The sequence below is a fragment of the Dama dama genome, chromosome 9 (assembly GCF_033118175.1).
Source record: "Dama dama isolate Ldn47 chromosome 9, ASM3311817v1, whole genome shotgun sequence".
NCBI classification, from domain to species: domain Eukaryota; kingdom Metazoa; phylum Chordata; class Mammalia; order Artiodactyla; family Cervidae; genus Dama; species Dama dama.
Window position 1 is genome coordinate 32,052,514 of NC_083689.1, and position 19,360 is coordinate 32,071,873.

General features: G+C 40.7%; 1 protein-coding gene across 5 annotated transcripts in view; it reads left to right on the forward strand.

The window, feature by feature from the left end:
• The window catches only part of ZNF608 (zinc finger protein 608), a 105,169-nt gene that overhangs the window by 47,029 nt on the left and 38,780 nt on the right, over window positions 1-19,360 (forward strand). The window lies entirely within an intron of this gene.

The window sequence follows — 19,360 nt, forward strand, 5'->3', positions numbered from 1 at the left end:
TATCTATTCCCTCATGTCCTCTTCCCAGTGATGTCTCTGTGTCTACCTGTAATGGGGATTTGCTTTGTGGTATTCAGAGAGGAAAGAAAAGTGGTTTTGATGCGCTCTTGATTTTTGTTGAAATAAGAGCTGTGTTTCTGTTTTTGTTCGTGGCTGCTTTTACATTCATTCAGGAGCAGTCTGGTGTCTGTCTAAGTGGTTCTCCACTTTAAGTCCTTTAACTTGGAAGGACTCTGAGAAGCAGAGTGAAGGTTACCCTGTCTCCTAGGAGGTATCATGAAAATTAGAACGGGCAACAGATCTCGAGTTCATTTTGTTCTTGGTTTGCCAACTGATCTGTCTTGAGGTGTATTTGTTTTTGTGTTGCTGAGGCTTATATTTACCTTCTGAATCGAGCCAGTGTTCCTACATTTAGCAAGGGCCATTGCTGTGAATTGACGGTGGCCAGTTGTTGCTCACAGTTAATGAAGCCAAGGTCCAAGGTGTAAGCTGCAGTTGCGTCGGTCAGTTCTTTTCTGTGGCTGGAGACATAGCACCTTCCTGGTCCACCAGTTCAGCAGCAGGCCCTCTGGCAAGTGCTGTCCATTAGTCATGAGACCCAAGGTGCAAGAGAAATAGATTGGGTGAATCTCTCATTCCTGCTGGAAGTACACATCAGATATGTGTCATACTGACAGTGGATCCAGACGTGGTTGGCCACATCTCATAGTACATGGTCATCAAGTTCAGCATGTTTCATATGGCCAGTGTCCTTGACAGAGGCCAGTAGATAATTAATACAAACTAAATATGAAGGAGAGAGCTCCACTGCTCCATTGCGGAGTGCTTCTTGCCGTGGGGAAGAAGCATGCCCCAGGGTACACCAGGGGACCAAAGGAAAGTAAAAAACATGGGGGAACATTTTTCCTCTGAGCTAGATTGGTCAAGAGTGAGGAGATGACCCTTATCAGTATCACTGTCTTTTAGGAGAGCAGTTCAGAGCAAGGATAAAGGTAACAAGAAGGACCTGAGATGCAAAATCAATAGATTGCTCTGTGTCAAGGGGGAGAACTGGGGGCTGAAACTCAAAGGAGAAGAAATAAAATACATGCCGAAGAGGCTGAGTGGATGGGAAAGGACAATATATTGGGGGTAATTGTTGGGAAAGAAATGGTTGGGAGAAAATAGTTAAGAATGGTGACAAACTAGGGAATGAGAGTAAAAATGACTGAAAACAAGCATAACTGTGAGAAGGCAAAAAAATAGCTCAGGCTGTTTCAAGAGGGCAAAACAAAGCTTCTAAGGAAAATCTTTGGATTCTACATATTACATTGAATTTACTCTTCTTGTAGGATGGATTTCCTCACTAGACGGAAAATTTGGTAGATAGCATCAGTAAGGAAAAATCAAGATTGAATTCTATAGGAAGCAGCCATGAGAGGGCATGAAAGCAGCAGATCCGGAGAGCTCTCTTACTTGCTCAAACAGAACTGCCAGTTAAAATTTACTCTTGGTTTTAGAAACGTGGGAGGTTTTGCGTCTTCTCCCTCTTTGTACCTTAAACTGGAAAGCCACTTAAATCAGTACTACACAACCACACTGTGTGTCAGAGGAGCTGGAATTAAACCTGTCATTTGCTTGTCTGTTCAGACCCCGCCTGGTGCAGGGGGTCCACGTGGGGAGCTGGCTTCTTCCTTGCCTCTGGGTTGTGCACGGTTGATCTTCCCTTAGATTTTTTTTTTTTCCTAGAGCAGAAGTGATGGATAAGGGCTGCAGACTGGCATCTCCATGAGAAAACGTAGAAAAGACTTCAAGACGTTATTAAGATTAATTAGTGGAGGTGCTGATTTTCAGGTATAAAACAGATTTGAAAAGAGTAAGGATTCATTTACATCAGGTTGAAAGTCAGATTGTCTTGTACTTGAATAACTGACTCCTTAGGATGAAGCACTGTCTTCCACTTTCCTAGCTGTGACTTAGCACCTGTCAGTTTATGGTGCGTCATGATTTTATTTATTTCAGTGTGGGGTAGGACAGGTTCCTTCAGTGTGACCTTCCTGCATGGTAGATGCTGTAAAATTAAATTAAAAATCCAGAAGGTTTTTGTGGTTCTGAAACAGCTCTAAGTTTAGGTGGTTTGTTTGTTTTTTTTCACTTTGTTTAGGAGTCTGCTGATTTTTTACTTTTAACCTTGGCCTTTAGTAAAAGATGGGCTTCCCTGGTGGCTGAGGGTAAAGCGTCTGCCTGCAATGTGGGAGACCTGGGTTTGATCCCTGAGTCAGGAAGATCCCCTGGAGAAGGAAATGGGAACCCAGTCTGGTGCCTCTGGTTCTCTTGCCTGGAAAATCCCATGGACGGAGAAGCCTCTGTCCATGGGGTCGCAAAAAGTCGGACACGACTGAGTGACTTCACTTTCACTTTAGTAAAAGATGGGATTATTTAGAAAAAAAAGAAAATCTGTGTTTGAAAACAATAGCAGTATATATGTTGATTAGAAATTCTGATGCTCTGGGCTTTCATTATCATTAGTATTTAGAACTGATATGCATAACGCCTCCCCAGTTCCTTGCCGTTCTCTGAAAATCCGTCTCCTGAGTCCACTGTGCCTTCTCTGATCCTCTGTGATCGCTGAATCCCTGTGGGTGACTTCCTTCAGATGGCAGGCAGACAGTTTTAGAAGCTTCTCAGGCAGAGTAGTGGAGTCTTCCACAGCTCCAGCCTCCTCTGAATTGCCTCACATTCTCCAGGATTTGGAATGTGTGGATGTTTACTGTGGTGACAAGGAGATGGAGCTGTTAATAGAGTTATTCTTGCTGAATAAACCAAACTTCTGACCTCCATAGAACTTAAGAACTTGCCTTAGTAGAGACCTGGGTCATAAGATGTGTGTTTAATGTGTAACCATTTTCAAGAGCATTCCATTTGCACTTTTTTTGCTTTTTTTTGGTACAGTGTGTTTAAAACTCTTGTACCAATTTAAAAATTAAACCCACTTGACCATTAATTTTTCCCTTTTGGGAAAAACAAAGAGAGAAGCGGAACAAACACATTTGGAGCCAGTTATTTGACAGAGCTAAAAGAGATGGATTGGGGAGAAGTGAAGGGAAAGTGAGCCTCTTTTTTTCTAGTACTAGGTTTCACTAACAAAGAGTTTCAGATCAAGCACTTGTAAAATTGTCAGTTGCCTTTGACTAATGTTATAGATTGAGTTGAATAAAATCTCTTCCTTGGTATTTTCAATTTGAAGATATTGTATCTCTGGTAGTGTTTTTCACAAACCCAATTTATGTGCATTCACCCATGTGTGAAGTTTGTATGTGCTTGTTCCAAGATCCTAGAAGTTTTAAAAGGCCCCATTTGCAGTCTTTGGGAGAATATCAAGTGTTCTTGTGATTTCATTGGAAGATGGTAGGAGCAGCATAACTGAAATATGACATCCCCACTAGGTACGTTATGGTTTCTTATGCTTGGAATTCTTCATTTGAGGAGGGTTCTTTTAATCATAGACTTTCCCGCTTGTGTTACTGCCAGAAACTGCACTCAGGAATAAAGTGTTAGGAGAGAAGTTCCCTCTGGAAATAATTAGTGGGTTTCAGATCATGCTTAATAGGAGAGAAAAATTATTACTGCATTTGGATGTATAGTTACTCCACTCTGATCTTTCTTCCTTAAGGTGAATGCATAGGAGCAATGACGTATTGTACAAAATCACTCACAGATGTTAGAAAGAATTTCCTTAGCATTTCATTCCTGACATTTGGGACACACATGCCAATGTATAGTTATTTGTTTGAAAATTTGCTCTTTTGGGGGGGAAAACAAAGAAAACATGGTGTGTACAGCATTTTGTATAAATACATGTGTGTTGAGCTTTTTTTTTTTTTTTAGATTTTGAGCCTGTATTTTCCTTTTGATTATTATTGAATCCTGTTTCTTATTGTTTTTTTTTTTTCCCCCTCCCTGAGAACATACTTTTCAGCTGGGTCCACTGTTCATTTTTTTTCCCCTCCCTGAGAACATACTTTTCAGCTGGGTCCACTGTTCGTTGTTATGACTGTCGTTTACCATGGCTCTGCCATTCTGTCCTGAAGAAAAGGAAGTGAGAGAAAGCAAACTGGTTATTTGTCAGTGAAGGCCTTTTAAACATCTGTAGGTTATATATCAATGGTTCTCAACTTTGTGCCTGTGAATCACCTGGAGAGCTTTTAAACCACACTGATACCCAGGCATCCCCTTAGTCTGGGCTGGCAATTTGGTGACCTGCCACTGGTATTTTTTTCCAACTCTCCGCAGGGGTTTCTAATGTGTAAACAATTATGAGAACCATTGTCTCAAGGGAAAGAGGGGATGTCCTGGCCCTTTGCACGCTGCTTGACTTTTTCGCTTTAAGGAAGTCACATGTATCATTGCCTCATTTTCTCAGGTATGAAATGGACAGAAACACCTGCCCTGTGTACCTCACAGGGTGGATAATGTCTATCAAGATGCCGTAGTGTGTCCGGTGAGCATAGCTGTTTAATGACTGTGCTAATGAGAAAGAGGGCCCAGCTTTGATCCTGAACATGAACCCCACAGAGGTTTTGAGGGGCTTAATGAACAATTAGTTGGTGTATCACTCATCCTAAGTTATTAATACAGTGAGGCAGACCTTAGTTTCTTTCTCCAGTAAGCCAGATACTGTGACTTCATTTCTGTGTGGCCTGCTGAGTTATTTTTTAAATAGTTCAGAAACCCAAGTATTAAGGAAAGTTGATAAAAGTAACAAATGAAAGATTGTACTCAGAAAACATTGGGAGTTTTCAGAGGGGATAACAGGAATAAAAATTATGACTTATGAGAAAAGAGACTTCCCTGGTAGCTCAGATGGTAAAGTGTCTGCGGGAGACCCGGGTTCAACCCCTGGGTCGGGAAGATCTCCTGGGGAAGGAAATGGCAACCCACTCCAGTACTTTTGCCTGGAAAAGTCCATGGACAGAGAAGTCTGGTAGGCTACAGTCCAGGGGGTCGCAAAGAGTCCGACACAACTGAGCGACTTCACTTTCTTTTCTTTTATGAGAAAACACCTAGTGTGAGAGGAAGAATGCTTGTTTATATCAGGTCCTTCACCTGATATTCAGTGTGTTTTCTGAAGAAAGAAAAGTGATCTTGGGAATTAATGTTTTAATTAGAGAAGTTAATGATTCTCTTTTAAACCAATAGAGATGTTCTTAAATGCTTCTGCTTTTTCTGCATCTCCAAAGTCACAAAAAGATAGTGTTTTTATGTGCAGGGGAGGGGGCCTCAAGCTAATTTATTAAAAAGCAGATGATCTCTGCTTTTTTGACGATGGAGCTAATGTTTGGTATTGCTATTTGTATTCTGCAGTGTTTACTTACCAACCTTTTTGAAAAGAGAACATTTCTTTTTAAATTTTGACTCATGAGATTAAGTATTAATCCAAGTTTACTTTGTATTTTTAGTAATTGAACACAGAGTTGGTCTAGTACTTTAATGATTGAAACATTACTATTTCTTGAGATAGTTACCAGTGATTTTATCAATTCAGCTTTGACTCACAAGCGGAGTAAGATGCCCACTTTCACTTCTGCATTTCATTACCTGCCATATCAGTTGATGATTAAGGCTGTGCAGTGAGGGGGATCTTTAAGATGGCTGATGGCCATGCTCCCTGCTCGGACCGTACTCAATGGAGATACTCAGCCCCCAGGGTATGAGTTTGGTAGGTGAGCATAGTTGTTTAATCGCTAAATGAGAAAAAGGGTCCAAATGTGATCCTCGCATAAACTTCTCAGAGGGCTTGTGGGGCTGAAAGACCTACAAGTTACTTCTGCTCACACCCTCACCTTCCCGGGCCATCTCACTGTGGGGGTTGCCAATGAAAGTGTGGATTGTTTCTTAAGATACATCACCATTGGTGGTAGAGCAGCTCAAAGGATGCACTTTCCAAAATGTACAAGTGCTGCTCATTTTCACATGCAAAAGGCAACCCAAATAGAAAATCAGGTTCATATATTTGCTTTATCATGATGATGGTGGTTTAGTTGCTAAGTCATGTTTGACTCTTTGCTATGCCATGGACTGTAGCCTGCCGGGTTATGACCATGACGTTTCCCAGGCAAGAATACTGGAGTGGGTTGCCATTTCCTTCTCCAGGGGATTTTCCCAGCCCAGGGATCAAACCTGCATCTCCTGCTTGGCATGCAGACTCTATCGCTGAGCCACCTGGGGAAACCGTTGCTGAACCATACGCCATCTTTATTTTCTCTGATTATTCTGTTTACAGTGGTGAAAAATTTTTAATAAAATGAAATTGTTCGATGGGGTATATTATAAACAACTACAAAGCTCATATCACTTTTTTTTTTAAAAGATTACTAAAACTAATATTTTCAGAAAAATACAGAAGGTAAAGATGGAGATGAGGTCTTCACATAGTAGGTGCTCAGTAAAGACATGTTGACAGAAGGAGGAGTAAGGATAGGAGCAGGGAAGCCTTGTCTGGGCCATTTTCCTGGGTTTTTTGCTTTATGCTTTTTTGGATCTGTTTTATACTTTCCTGATGACATAATGAGAAAATTTGGATATGATGAGTGATTGTGTGTTGCTGGAAAGCCGTAACACAGTCAGTTCATCTCTTGTCAATGTGAAAAATAAGCGGCTATTAGGTAAGATTTAGCATAATGTCTCTGGACCAAACATTTGTTCTTTTGTGTTATTTTAATAGGTATTTTGGTGGTGACATTAGGTGTTAAGTAATGAAGTGGTAAGTTTCAAACTCACTGTTCTGAAGGCATTTTGTTTCCCCTTTTGATTGGTTGGTATTGTATCTAAATTTAGTCTTGTATGTGAATACAGAATGCAAAATATTTTAAACAACTTTTCTTAGGACTGAGGTATATACAGTAAAGGATTTAAGAAGTTGTCTTTCAAGAGTTGTGTGTGTGGTATTATCTAGTATGCTTGTGTATCTTTTCCCTGTGAAGGAGTTCGTAAGAAAACGTGAGTCTTAACATTATAGTGACTTGGAACTGAAGAATATTATCTTCTAATTACAAAATTCACTCAGTCTCATGGGTTGCAAAGAATAGCTGTTGGCCCATCTGGGCATATGTATCAAAAGGTTCCATTGAGAGGATACATTTAAAAAAGCAGTTTCATTGAGATATAAGTCACGTAATGTAGAATCCATCCATTTAGGGTGTACAAGTTAGTGGTTTTTTAGTGTATGCAGCGTTGTGCCGCTATCACCACAGTTAATTCTAGAATGTTTTCATTACTCTCCAAGAAACCCCATGCCCATTAGCAGTCACTCCCACTTACCCCAGTCCCTCATTTCACTGATTTTTACTTCTTTGTCCTTATCTGATTTTTTGTTTTCTTTAATGTGTAAATATGTCTGTTTCATTGAGAAGAGGAAGGCTTTTTTGTTGAGTACTTTTTCTCTGCCAGACATCATCCTGGGCATGCTTTCCCAGTGATTTCCTTCAGTGCTTAGGACAAAATCCAAAGTGACCTCACTCATTATATTTTAAAAGAGGAGACTTAGAAAGGGATTCACCTGGTGAGGGAATTTGAACCCACAGCGGTTAGACTTTGAGCCCTTGCCTCTTCAAACCTCTTCCTAGGTGTTCTGGATTTCTGTCACTGCCCAAAAGTTCCAGTGTATCTTACAAAGTACTCTCTGGAGAGAAGGATTAAATTTGATAATAATAGCTGGAGTTTTTATTTTTAAGCATGGAGTGATAGGAGATTCTCTGTAGGTCTAGCAGCTCATTTTGGCAGAAGTCATTGAATCAGCCGTAGCTGGGTTGCTGTATACAAACCATCCCTTTCAGCCCCATTATGCCATAAGCTTCCTTCGTGCACAAACCCCATCTGTTTTGTTCACTGTTGGATCCCCAGCGCCTGGCACGGAGTGATACACCATACATATTTGTTGAATGTTGAATAAATTCACAGAACAAAGTGATCTGGTCTTGATACCTGTTTACAAGTTTGAATAGTGTCGCTTTCTACTCAGGAATATGTTCCTTTTAAATTAAGTTTGGCCTACACAGTCTGGAAAATAAAGTTCTAGAAATTACTTTATTACTGACTTTTTTAAGCCGTTATAAAATCTGACAATATTTTATTATATTTCAGCTTCCAGCTTTGCTATTATTAAACTAATCACCACAAAAAAGGGGAAACAAACTATCTGGCGTGCTTCTTCCCTTCAGTCATTTATATCTTCAATATAGTTTTGATTTTTTTTATTATTTTAAAAGAAATACATTTTAAGACGTTTGGGGGAGAAAAAATACAGACGAAAAAGTTATCTATGATCTCATTGTTCAGACAAGATTTCAGTTTATTGATTTCTTTCTTAGCTTTTTTTAATAAACATTTTTATTAAATGTTAAAATGTTAAATGTCAAAATGGAGGTCATTCAGTAGCATACTCTTGAATAGTCCTTTCTCTTCTTTTAATCTTAACATTACAAGATAAGCATTTCTGATGTTATTAAAATACTTTCTAAAATGCATTTTTCACTGCTATAAAATTATGTGGTATGGACATGAAATATCTAAGTTTCTCTCATGGTAACTATTTACACTGCCTTCAACTCCTTAGATAACTGTCATCTTTGTGCATGGAGTTTTTGTATTGTTTTATGGATGTGCAGTTACTAGGCTAGCAGCAGTTTTCAAGGAGAATTGCTGAGTCAAAGCATGCAGGCATTTTTAATACACTAGCAGACAGTAACTGCTTAATCACTTTCCCAACAGGTGGACTGGTTCCCAGCCAGTGGAGCCCCTCCTTCGTGACCTGTCCCAACTTTGGGCTCAGTGACATTTGATGACAAAAGGCATGAGATTTTAAGTAAAATGAGTAGCTTGCAGAGTCAATATCCAGGGTCCTGTCCTAGACAGAAAAGGGAATAGGACCTTCCTCATGTAGTAAATATCAAAATGGTCCAGCCTGAGAAGGCAGGTGTGCAAGTGAAGTGGTGTTCCCAAGAGAGCTTGTGGCTGAGGCCTTGCCTGGTGGCGAGCTTTGCTCTGGAGGGAGCGAGCTTTAGATTTCACTCCGGCTTATGTCTAGCATGACATTTTACAGCTTTTTTTCTTCCCCCAGTGAAAGAAGTTAAAGAGACTTTTAGATCTGAGGAATTCAAACACCCAGGGGAGAAAATTAGTCTGTCAAGCATCCAGTCTGAACTGGAAGGAATTGAAATCACTCGTGTTTCTGTCTCTGCAAACATCTTTCTTTTGGGTTCTGCTCCTTCAGAATAAAGATCGACAAAGGATAGGGTCTTTATAGAGAAAGCTCTGCACTGCATGGTTTGTTGGTAACATACCATTAGTCATATGTTGTATCCCAGCAGTTTGTGGATTTCTCTGTGGCACACGCCGACTCTGCCCTGCCCTCTGTCTCCAGGCATCTATTTCCTCCCATGGCCTCTTCCCTTGGCCACCTCTGTGTATAGAGGCTGCAGGAGGAAGAACTATGGAGGTAGTTTTTAAAAGTAGTATCTACCAAAGTATTCCCATATGTACGCAGGCCTTCTGTTCTCAAATAAGTTTGGTTAATATTTCCCAGGCAAAAGCAAAAGAAGCTGTGGGGAGAAGGAATAGCGTAGGTTGCAAAAAAGAAGCCTTTCTCAGCAGAGTTGGGGGGAAATTAAGCTCATGGGCACAATTGCAGAGTATCCAGCAAAGTCTGATATAACAGTGGGGAGACCCAAGGCGAGGGTGGATAAAAAGTGACGCGAGGTAGGCAAGACCCTTATTGCTCATTTGATAATTGCTTACAACTGGGTTGTAAATCGAGCAATTACATACTCACCACACCATACATATGGTGTGAATATATATATATATTTGGTGTGAATATATATATGGTGTGAATATATATATATTCATTTCCTAATGATGCCTTCTGACTCAAATATATTTTTGAGACACTTTCATAGTATTTTAGTCCTCAGGTGTAAGAAGTATCGCTGTTTCCTCTACATGACACATGACATGTTTGGCAAGCCTGAACAATTAAACATTTTTGCCCAGGGAACTTTACAGTGCTCTGCCAACATGTAATTAGCATCTCTTTTATGTGGAAAACTCCTATAATTAGTCCTATTATACTTCTAGAGAACCTGGGGTCCAGTCTAAATAAAGTGACTCTAGGTTCTTTCTGGATTTCCAGAGATTCTTACCTAAAATGATCAGCCTTGCCTAGTTTTATGTCTGTGTTTGTTGATGTGTGTCTGTATGAATATAACCAATTATTTTAAAAATATGCTAGAAGGAAAATAAACATTTGCTTGTCAGTTTGAGGTTTTGACTGAAATGTGGGAACTCAGTTCGGCTTATAGCGGGGAATGTTTTTAAAGAATTTAATATTCACCAAATATTTTTACAAAAATACCCCCAAATGTCATTTTCAACTCCATATTTCTTAACAAGAAGGGGAAAAAAAAAAAGTCCCAGCACTTGCGGTGCGTCAGAGGCGGTACCACATGTTCTTCTGGCTCAGTGGGCAGCCTATTCCTGCCAGCCCTTCAGGGGCTCCCTTGTACATCTGCACCATTTGTATGTTGTCATGTCGATGTCTTCTTGATATCCACATTGACAGGCAACTTTTGAAGGAAGTCACAGGCTGACAGCGAAGAACACTGAATGTGTCTTCTTTCTCTTGAGTAGCAGCAGAGACCGAGTTGTTTGAACAGAGCCAAGGAAGACTGCTTCCCACCACTTTCTGCAGCTTCAGGAGAAGCCCCAGGAGTTCTTTAGAATATGAAAAGCTTTCTAGTTAAGACAAATCTGTACGGGGTGGATCCTGGAAGAGCAGGTGAACCAGCATTGAGATCAGTGGCATCGACTGGACTCCCTCTGAATCTGGAACTGGGGTGCCTACAATAAACAAGCACGCAAAAGGTGCTTTGAGTTCATGAAGTCTTCGAATACTGAAGGGCAGACAGGTTGGGAGGCCATAAGCCAGAGCTGTGACAGTCTTCTTTGCAAAAGCACTAGCGCCATGTTCTCATTTCTTCGCTGAGACCTCTGGTTGGTAGGGTGACTAAAAGGCATCATACCTTCAGTGAGAGTTCTAAAAAATGTTAAGTTTTGAGTTGGTAGTGGAACAAATGACCCAATTAGGGGATTAGAGGAACAGAGTTGGCTGCGGGGGGTGGGTGGGGTGGTTAGTTTTCAAAGAAGTAAAATGCAGTGAGCCAGTTAAAATTATATTGACTGCACATTTATCTTCAGTGATTCAGAAGGAGACTGTTAACCTCAGACCCTCAGCCAGTTACTGGAGAATCTCTGAAGTGTATACCCTTTAGGACATCTTACTTTATATATCAGTCAGTTCAGTCACTCAGTCGTGTTTGACTCTGTAACCCCATGGACTGCAGCATGCCAGGCTTCCCTGTCCATCACCAACTCCTGGAGCCTGTTCAAACTCATGTCCATCAAATCAGTGATGCCATCCAACCATCTTATCCTCTGTCGTTCCCTTTTCCTCCTCCCTTCAATCTTTCCCAGCTTCTGGGTCTTTTCCAAGGAGTCAGGTGGCCAAAGTATTGGAGTTTCATTTTCAGCATCAGTCCTTTCAATGAATATTAAGGACTGATTTCCTTTAGGATTGACTGATTTGATCTCCTTGCAGTCCAAGGGACTCCTAAGAGTCTTCTCCAACTTTATATATGGCTTTTGAATTAAGTACTTTCTTAGATATCATGCAGCCTGCCTTGCATTTTTCTTGTAGTAGCACATTTCCAAGGATGGAATTTCAACAAAGCATGACATATAGTGAATATGACCATTAAGTATTTGAAGCTATGGTTAGCGTCATTATCCTCATATTCTCAAAGTGAGGAAAATGGAGTCTGCGAAGTTACGACTGTGGTGGAAATCAAGGCAGGGTCAAAAGGAGAATAAAGGGCCAAAGTTCCAGTAGCTTCAGTGATGGCGTGGAAGGAATGTAAGGTTTCAGAACCATGTGGACTGGACCATATGGGTTCCTCCTCTGAGGAGTCAGTTAGCTTACCCAAAATCTTGGGGTCTGGGTTCTGGCTCATTGATAAGCCCTTCTTTCTTCACATTTGACTCCCACCCTGACCACTTGTGATCAGGCTTTTTCACCCAAGCAGTAGCCAGCTTCATCTTGGGTATATTTACTCAGTGTAAATCTTTGTGTATTTGGAAAGTAGAAGGAATATTAGGGAGCTGAATTTTGTGTTATTCATTCCCTCTGCAAATTATGGCGGCTTTAACTTGTTATGGTTCCGTGTTTGATGTCATTGCCGTGTTTATTTTATTCTGATTATGAATGAAAAGTGACAAGGAATAGCAGAAGTGCCAGGCCTGTTGGTAAGCATAATATGATTAGTTAGAATCCAAAAGAGGGTCAGTTTTCAAAGAAGGCAGCCAAAGCCTTTCTTCTGTTGCACATGAACTTCTTTTTGTGTTTTGGTTACTTGAATAGTGAAAAGTATTTTGAGTGACAGTACCCGACTGAAAAAAATGCATGTTGAGATACTGTGTGCCTTCTTAATCTCCCAAGATAACTAAACAGAAGGAATATTTTATACTTCATACAAAATACTGTGCTTATTAAGATTTTCTGGAAGGGCTCAGTTGCCTAAATCAAGAAACATTTGTAATATTTTTATTAAAAATTCTCCTTTATTTTATTAGCTGCAATGGTTCTAATACCTGTTTAGCAGATTCTTGAAAAGGTATTGATGCAGAGCGCTCGAGAGTTTTTGGAGTTGCCCTCCACAGTAATTTTGGGTTAGGTCAGTAGTCAGGGTTAATGTTATCATGGCTATGTATATGTTAATCAGAACACAGCCATGTACTATGATTCTGTCTCTTTCCTTATCCAGTTTTCTCCCTGGGGTAATAATTATCCTATTTTTTTGTTTGCTTAATGTTCTATGTGCCCTTTACTAATTCATCACAAACTATCATGCCAGGATTATAAACTGCTTCTCAGTTTGTTGACTACAGCAAGCGTTTCTAGACGTTTTACTTTTGGAGTAGTCTCTCTATAGAGTCTTCTGCTGTGCTCCAGTCTGGATTGATAACTCACACCTTATGCAGAGGTATGACAGTCAGAGCTTTCTCTTGTACATCCTGCAGATTCATTCCATTTACCTCTTGTGTTAAATAGTCTGTCTCCTGGGTCTTTGTACTCGTTTCTCTTTTTGTCCCTTCATTTTGGAGAAGCACATCTCCCAATAGCTTCCTAAGAGAGGGTTCATGGGCTGTAAAGTTTTTGCAATCTTGATGTTTGAGCATGTTTTCCTTTTCCCTCACCTGATTGATATAGTGGTTCAATGAAGAATTGATTAAAATAATTTTCTCTCAAGACTGTTAGGATGTGGTTCCATCACTTTGAGTGTTGTCTTTGACATGTTCCACGCCATCCTTATTTGAGACCTTCTGCGTGACACCTGTTTGTTCTACCATATTCCAAGCCTTCATCTTTTTGTCCCCAGCATTCCGACATTTCTCGGTGACACCCTTCTTTAATGTGTTGTGCTGGACTTGATCCTGTCATTGGAAACTCAGGCCCTGTAGGGTTGAAAGTTTTGTAGATACATTTCTTGGGAGAGGATGTAAAATCTGTTTCTATGCTGTTTCTGGAACTCCTTTTATTTAAAGTTTGAGCCTCCTATGTCAATCTTCTACTTTTCTGATCTTTTTTCTGTCCTTTTTCAGATCTCTGTCTTAATAGGTTTTTATATGTTTCCTGATTTGGGGAGATTTTATCAACTTTATCTTTCAATTTTTTCATTGAGGAAGAAATCCATTCTCATATAATTTTCATTTCTAAAAGCTCTTTTTGTTACTGGAATTGTTTATTTAAAAGCCTCTTATTCTAGTTTCATGAATGCAGTGTCTGCTCATTTTCCTTAAAGATAGTAATTACCCTTTCCCTCTCTTTTTTTTTCTCTTAGTGTTGTTTCTAATTTAATTTCCATTTTTTGTTTGTGTTTGTTTTGGCCTCTTTCTTTGGTATTGGAGATTTTTCCCGGTGCCTGATGTTCCTTGGCTAACAGCATCTGAATGATACTCTGAGAAGCTGGTTTGAAGTTTCACGTGCTCAGGGGTACCTTTTTGATGGTGTAGGGAGACCTGGGTGTATTGTTTCTCTAGGGAACTGCCCAGTTGCCTTTCCTCTTGATCAGTTTCCCCCAAAAAGTCTTCTCTGATTTTTTGTCTACCAGCTTTTGGGGTGCCCAGTTCAGGGGAAAATGGGTGACGGTTTCACTCTTCATTGTATAAAAAAAAAAATCTCATCTTCCTGTTTTTTTTTTTTTTTTTTTTTTAAGTAACTCAATATTAGCTCCATTATACAGATGAGAAAACTCTTAAACAGCCTTAAGTTCCTTTATTGAGTTTCTTGGCAGCTACCATTTATTTTGTGGTCTGAAACTGAGATAATTTCAGCTGATTTATATTGTGCCATCATAATGATCACTTCTATAGATAGATCACGTCATTTAATTTGTTATTGTCATGGTTTACTTGGCCTATTTCCCCCCCACTCCCAAACTGGGCTTTAATTATGCTTGGTTTTCAGATAGATTTGAAGTTTGGAAGCCTAAAACAGTGGCATATAAATGAAACAACAAACCGTCTTTTTTGTTTTGCTGTTTGTTATCTAAATAAAAGAAATTCAGTAGCTATTGGGATGGACAGATTCTCCCCTAACCCCAGCTCTTTCCGTCTCCCTATGGGTCCTGGCTGGTTCATTATTTTGGGCTTGAACTCTGTTCTTTTTATCTATATTGAGCAACAGGGATTGTTCACCAAGCTGGTTTTTCAGAAATTCCTTTCATGTGTTTGTAGCAAAACTCTTATCCCCCTGGTTTTGACTAACCCTTTAACATCTGCACCTCTAAGACTCTGAAGTTGAAATAGGCCTTGTAAGCATGTCCTTCTACAAAGAACAGCTGTGTTGAAGACACCCATGAAAACCAAGGTCCCGTGGCCACGTCCTGTGGTAGAACCAGGCCCCAAGGGTCTCTGGAAGCACTCTGCTCACTTGACTAACCACATGTAATTACTTGGATTTTCAAGTTTCTCTTCTTAGCCTAGAAAGGAGCTTTTCCCTTTAGTCCACCTACTTTTGTATAATGCAGGATACTTATCTTCCTTACCAAGTACAAAGACTGTAAAAGTTGATTGTAAATATTACATCAGTATTTTATTGTGAGGAGGTTTTCGATCTGTCTGGTTTGTGCATGTGTCCCTAGTTCCCAGCACATGGGCAAGCAACCAGTAAAAAAATGTTATCTGAATGAATGCATGGTGAAAAGAAAGGAGGTCAAGTCAGTCTATGACTTTATTTTTATTTCTTAAAGTGTATTTATCATTTTTATTAGAGTATAGTCGATTTATGACAATGTGTTAATTTCAAGTATACAGCAAAGTGTCTAAGTTATACATGTCTGTATATCGACTCTTTTTTAGATCCTTTTCCTATATAGGCCATTACCGAGTATTGAGTTTAGCCCATGTCTTTAAAACCACCCCTTGTCCCCCATCCCCTTCTCCCTGTGGCTCAAGCCCATGTTGAGTCTCAGAGAAATCTTGTATAGGTTTTTGCACGGCTCTGCTGGTCTAGTCAATAAGGTGACAGGAGGTAAGCTGCAGGACACATTTTTATATCCTTAAAAGTGTTATCTTCGAGGGGCATAGTTTGTAATACTGGAGTGAAAAGAAGCCTTCTTTCAGAGGGTCAGCTTGATGCAGACAAAGCTGCGAATTTGTTTTCAGCTTCAAGATTTAGTGCCTTGGCCTCCATGGCAGTAGCTCACTGTGGAATTGTTTTCCTGCTCCTTCATCTAAGTCTCCTGCTCAGCCATAGGAAAGGCTGGATGTTTACAGAGCTGGCAGCACCAGATTCTTCTTTTGCAGACAGTCATGGAGATTTGTTGCCTGGGACTTTTCTGAGTTAATGGTGTGCTCTTGGGAAAGCACACCAATCCGTTTTCATATCTGAGGGCAACCACAGAACCTCCCGTGGGAAGGCCAGCTGGCGTCCGGTCACTTACCTGCTGGGAAGGGAACCATCAGAGCGAAAGTTGTTGCCAGCTCTCCTGGGTAGAGCTGTTGTCAGCCGTGCCCGAGGTAGACAGCGTCCCAGAACACCCACATCTGGCAACCACCGTGCAATGTCAGCAAACGGAGTCAGATTCAAACTTGACCAGGTTGCACCCTGGTTTTGTCCCCTAGTTGGAAATATGAGCATGAGAACTGACATGACAGCCCATTGTGGTAGGGGTGGCACTTTCAAGATGTCCTTCCTGGCCCCTGGTTAAGCCTTCAGCCTGTCTAGGCTTTTACAGGAACACACCATGGGTACTTCGTAGGAGACCATAGAAAAAGAAACTCCAGTGGGTGGTTATGTTTGTACACTCTTGGTCAGAGCTTTCGTTATTATGTGGATTTCTGTAGTTAATTTGATTAATTTTAGTCTTTCACAGTTCGCTGAGATTTTGTCCCAAAGTGGAGGCATTCGGGTACTGAGAGTTGACGTTTTTAACATTTCCTGGTAACACTGGGATCAACATTCTAGGAATTGCTTCATTGCCAGCTTTCCTTTTTTGGCAATGGAAAATGCGTGAATAATGCCTTCTTTGAAGCTCGGAGGCACACAATGAGCTAAGAACTCTCTAATTCAACTTTACAAGCTGAGGGGGCCGCGTTGGACTTATGGGCTGCATTTGAACAAACTTCTACTCACCATAATTTAGTAAGGCTTAGCTGCCAAAAGCCATGTGGGGCTTTATTTGATCCATTTATGAATTAAGAGGCTGCAGTAAATTAATTACCCTATATTGGGGCTAATAAAATCTGCAGGATGAGATGGCCTTTGGGTTCTTGTGTGGAGGAGAATCAGGACAGAGCTGCTTCCTGGTGTGGGCGCCTTGTCTGGCCCCAGGCCTTCCACGATGCTGGGGAGGGATGGTGTTCATACTCCGTGTCCAGTGAAGAGGCACTGGAGCCGCTTTTGGCTCCGGGACTGCGGGAAGGCTGTGCTTTATTGATCATAATAAGCTGTTCTGTCTTATTAAACTTGCATCATGGAGTCTGGTTTTTAGGAGCCCTATTGAGAATTAGTTGCAGAAGAAGCGATTTGCTTGTATTTTCCGACAGTTAACAGGCCAAGCAGATGGGCGAGCAGACCTGAAATAGTAAGGTTGGCTGCCTGCCACCAGCCTGTGAATTTTGATTTGCATGGATATGTAATAGTTTGATTTTTCCCTTTTTTGGAAGTTCTTGCCTCTGAGCCTCAGGGAAATTAATCCTTGGTTTCCTGTTGAAGGCCCCCTTGGTAGCATTTGTCACCGAGTTGGACCACAGAGCCTCTGTGCCAGGTTGGGGTAGATCAGGACACTGGCCCTGTGTTGTCAGGGGGGACCAGCCCTGGGGTCCCACAGCTTTTCAGGGAAAACTGCTTCCACTCATTGTTTGCCTTGGGTTTTCAGGTGTTTTCCTTTTCTTCAGGCTATGTTCATCAACACATTGAATAACTCAAGAAAGGATATTGAACTTAACGCTTCCAACAAGGCGTGTATACACAAATGTGAAATAAGCCAGAGCTGCGTTTGGGCAAAGATGATCTGAGTCCTTGCTCAGTCAGTTTTAAAAACTTGTTTTGTTAAATATATAGGAAATACTGTTTTAAATATGTATGTAAGGTATAAAGAACAGCATGGAAGCATATGTCCTGCCACTGAGATGAAGACATAGAACACAGTTTTGTTGTTAAGTCGCTGAGACATGTCTGACTCTTTGCAACCCCATGGACTGCAGCACACCAGCCTTCCCTGTCCTTCAGTATCTCCCGGAATTTGCTCGAGCTCCTGTCCATTGAGTCAGTGATGCTATCCAACCATGTCATTCTCTGTCGCTCCCTTCTCCTTCTGCCCTCAGTCTTTCCCAGCATCAGGGTCTCATGATTTTTGAAAACCGCTGGTGGCCCTTCCTTTGTCCCACTCAGCTGCTGCTTCTCTCTACAAAACCACTTTTCTGAATATTTTGTTTTTTATGCCTACATCTTTCTTCATCCCTCTGAATTTCTAGCTAATACATTGTTCTTCACGTTTTTGAACTTCATATAAGGGGGATCATGTACAGTATATTTTTTCAGCTTACTGTTTTCATTCAATGTTAAGATCTAGTTCCTTTTCACGCTGTATCAGGTTTGAATATACCATTATTATTTATCCATTCTTGTGCCCATGGACTCTTGGATTGTGGCCTGTTCTTTGCTATTGCAAATGTTCTCCATGTGAACATTCTTGTACATGTCTCCTAGTATCTTAAGCCAGTTTTAAAACAAACCAATCTACTTTATACACTATGCTGTTTTTTTTTTTTTTTTAAGATTTGTTTTGCTAAGAGGGTATGCCACAAAATATTCCAGGTATTATAGACTATAAAATGACCATTTATTACACACTTCAAAGAAAGACCTGTATTTACACAACAGTATGAAAGAACGGTAGCTTTATTTCTATGCTCTTAAAAGTGGTCCAGATAAAAGTCCTTGTTGCTACAAAAGGCCTTTCATTAATGTTTGTTAAAACTGCAGCTTGAAGAGTCAAATGGAATTTTAAGATCAGAAAGACAAATGTTAAGAAAACCAGCAAGAAATGCCTGCTTCATTTATGGGCGCTATCTTCACCTCCTTTCCTGGATTCATGGGGCATTTATTGTTAGCACTTGCCACTAGGTGTTCTGGTTATGAGTCTCTAGTGACCTCACTAAAGGCCTCTGATGGCATCTCTTCAACTTCGCATAAAATTGAGAACACACTAGGTCCTCTGTAAATATGCACAGCTCTTCAAGTATGTATTCCCAGAGATGCTGTGTTGAATAGAAAGAGCTCTGGGTGTCTTCTGTGGCCTCATCTTGCTGCCCAGGGGCCTTGCTTCCCTTTGCTGTCTGCCCAGAGCCTTCCTTTCCCAGGTCTTATGCATGGCCAGCTCTCAATGCCCTTCTGGCTTTGGCTCAGATTTCACTTCCCTAGAATAACATTCCTTGACTCCCATCCCTAAACTTAACTTCTCTGCTGTCACTTCTTAAACCCTTGTACCGCGTTATTTCTTCAGGGACTTCATACCTAAAGTTGTAGCTGCTTGTTTGGTTATTCTACGTTTTGTCCCACTTGGTATGTGGACGGAGTCTGTCTTGCACACTGCTGTATTCCAAGCACCCAGTACTGCCCAGCACACGTAAGGGGCATCATATTGGGTTGAGTAAATGAATTTTCCTTAAATAACAGGTCGACTAAGGATATTTGTGAGTAAAGCATGGCTATAGTCTCATGTAGTATATTCTAGTAGAGATAAGAGACTTCTAATCAAGTCAG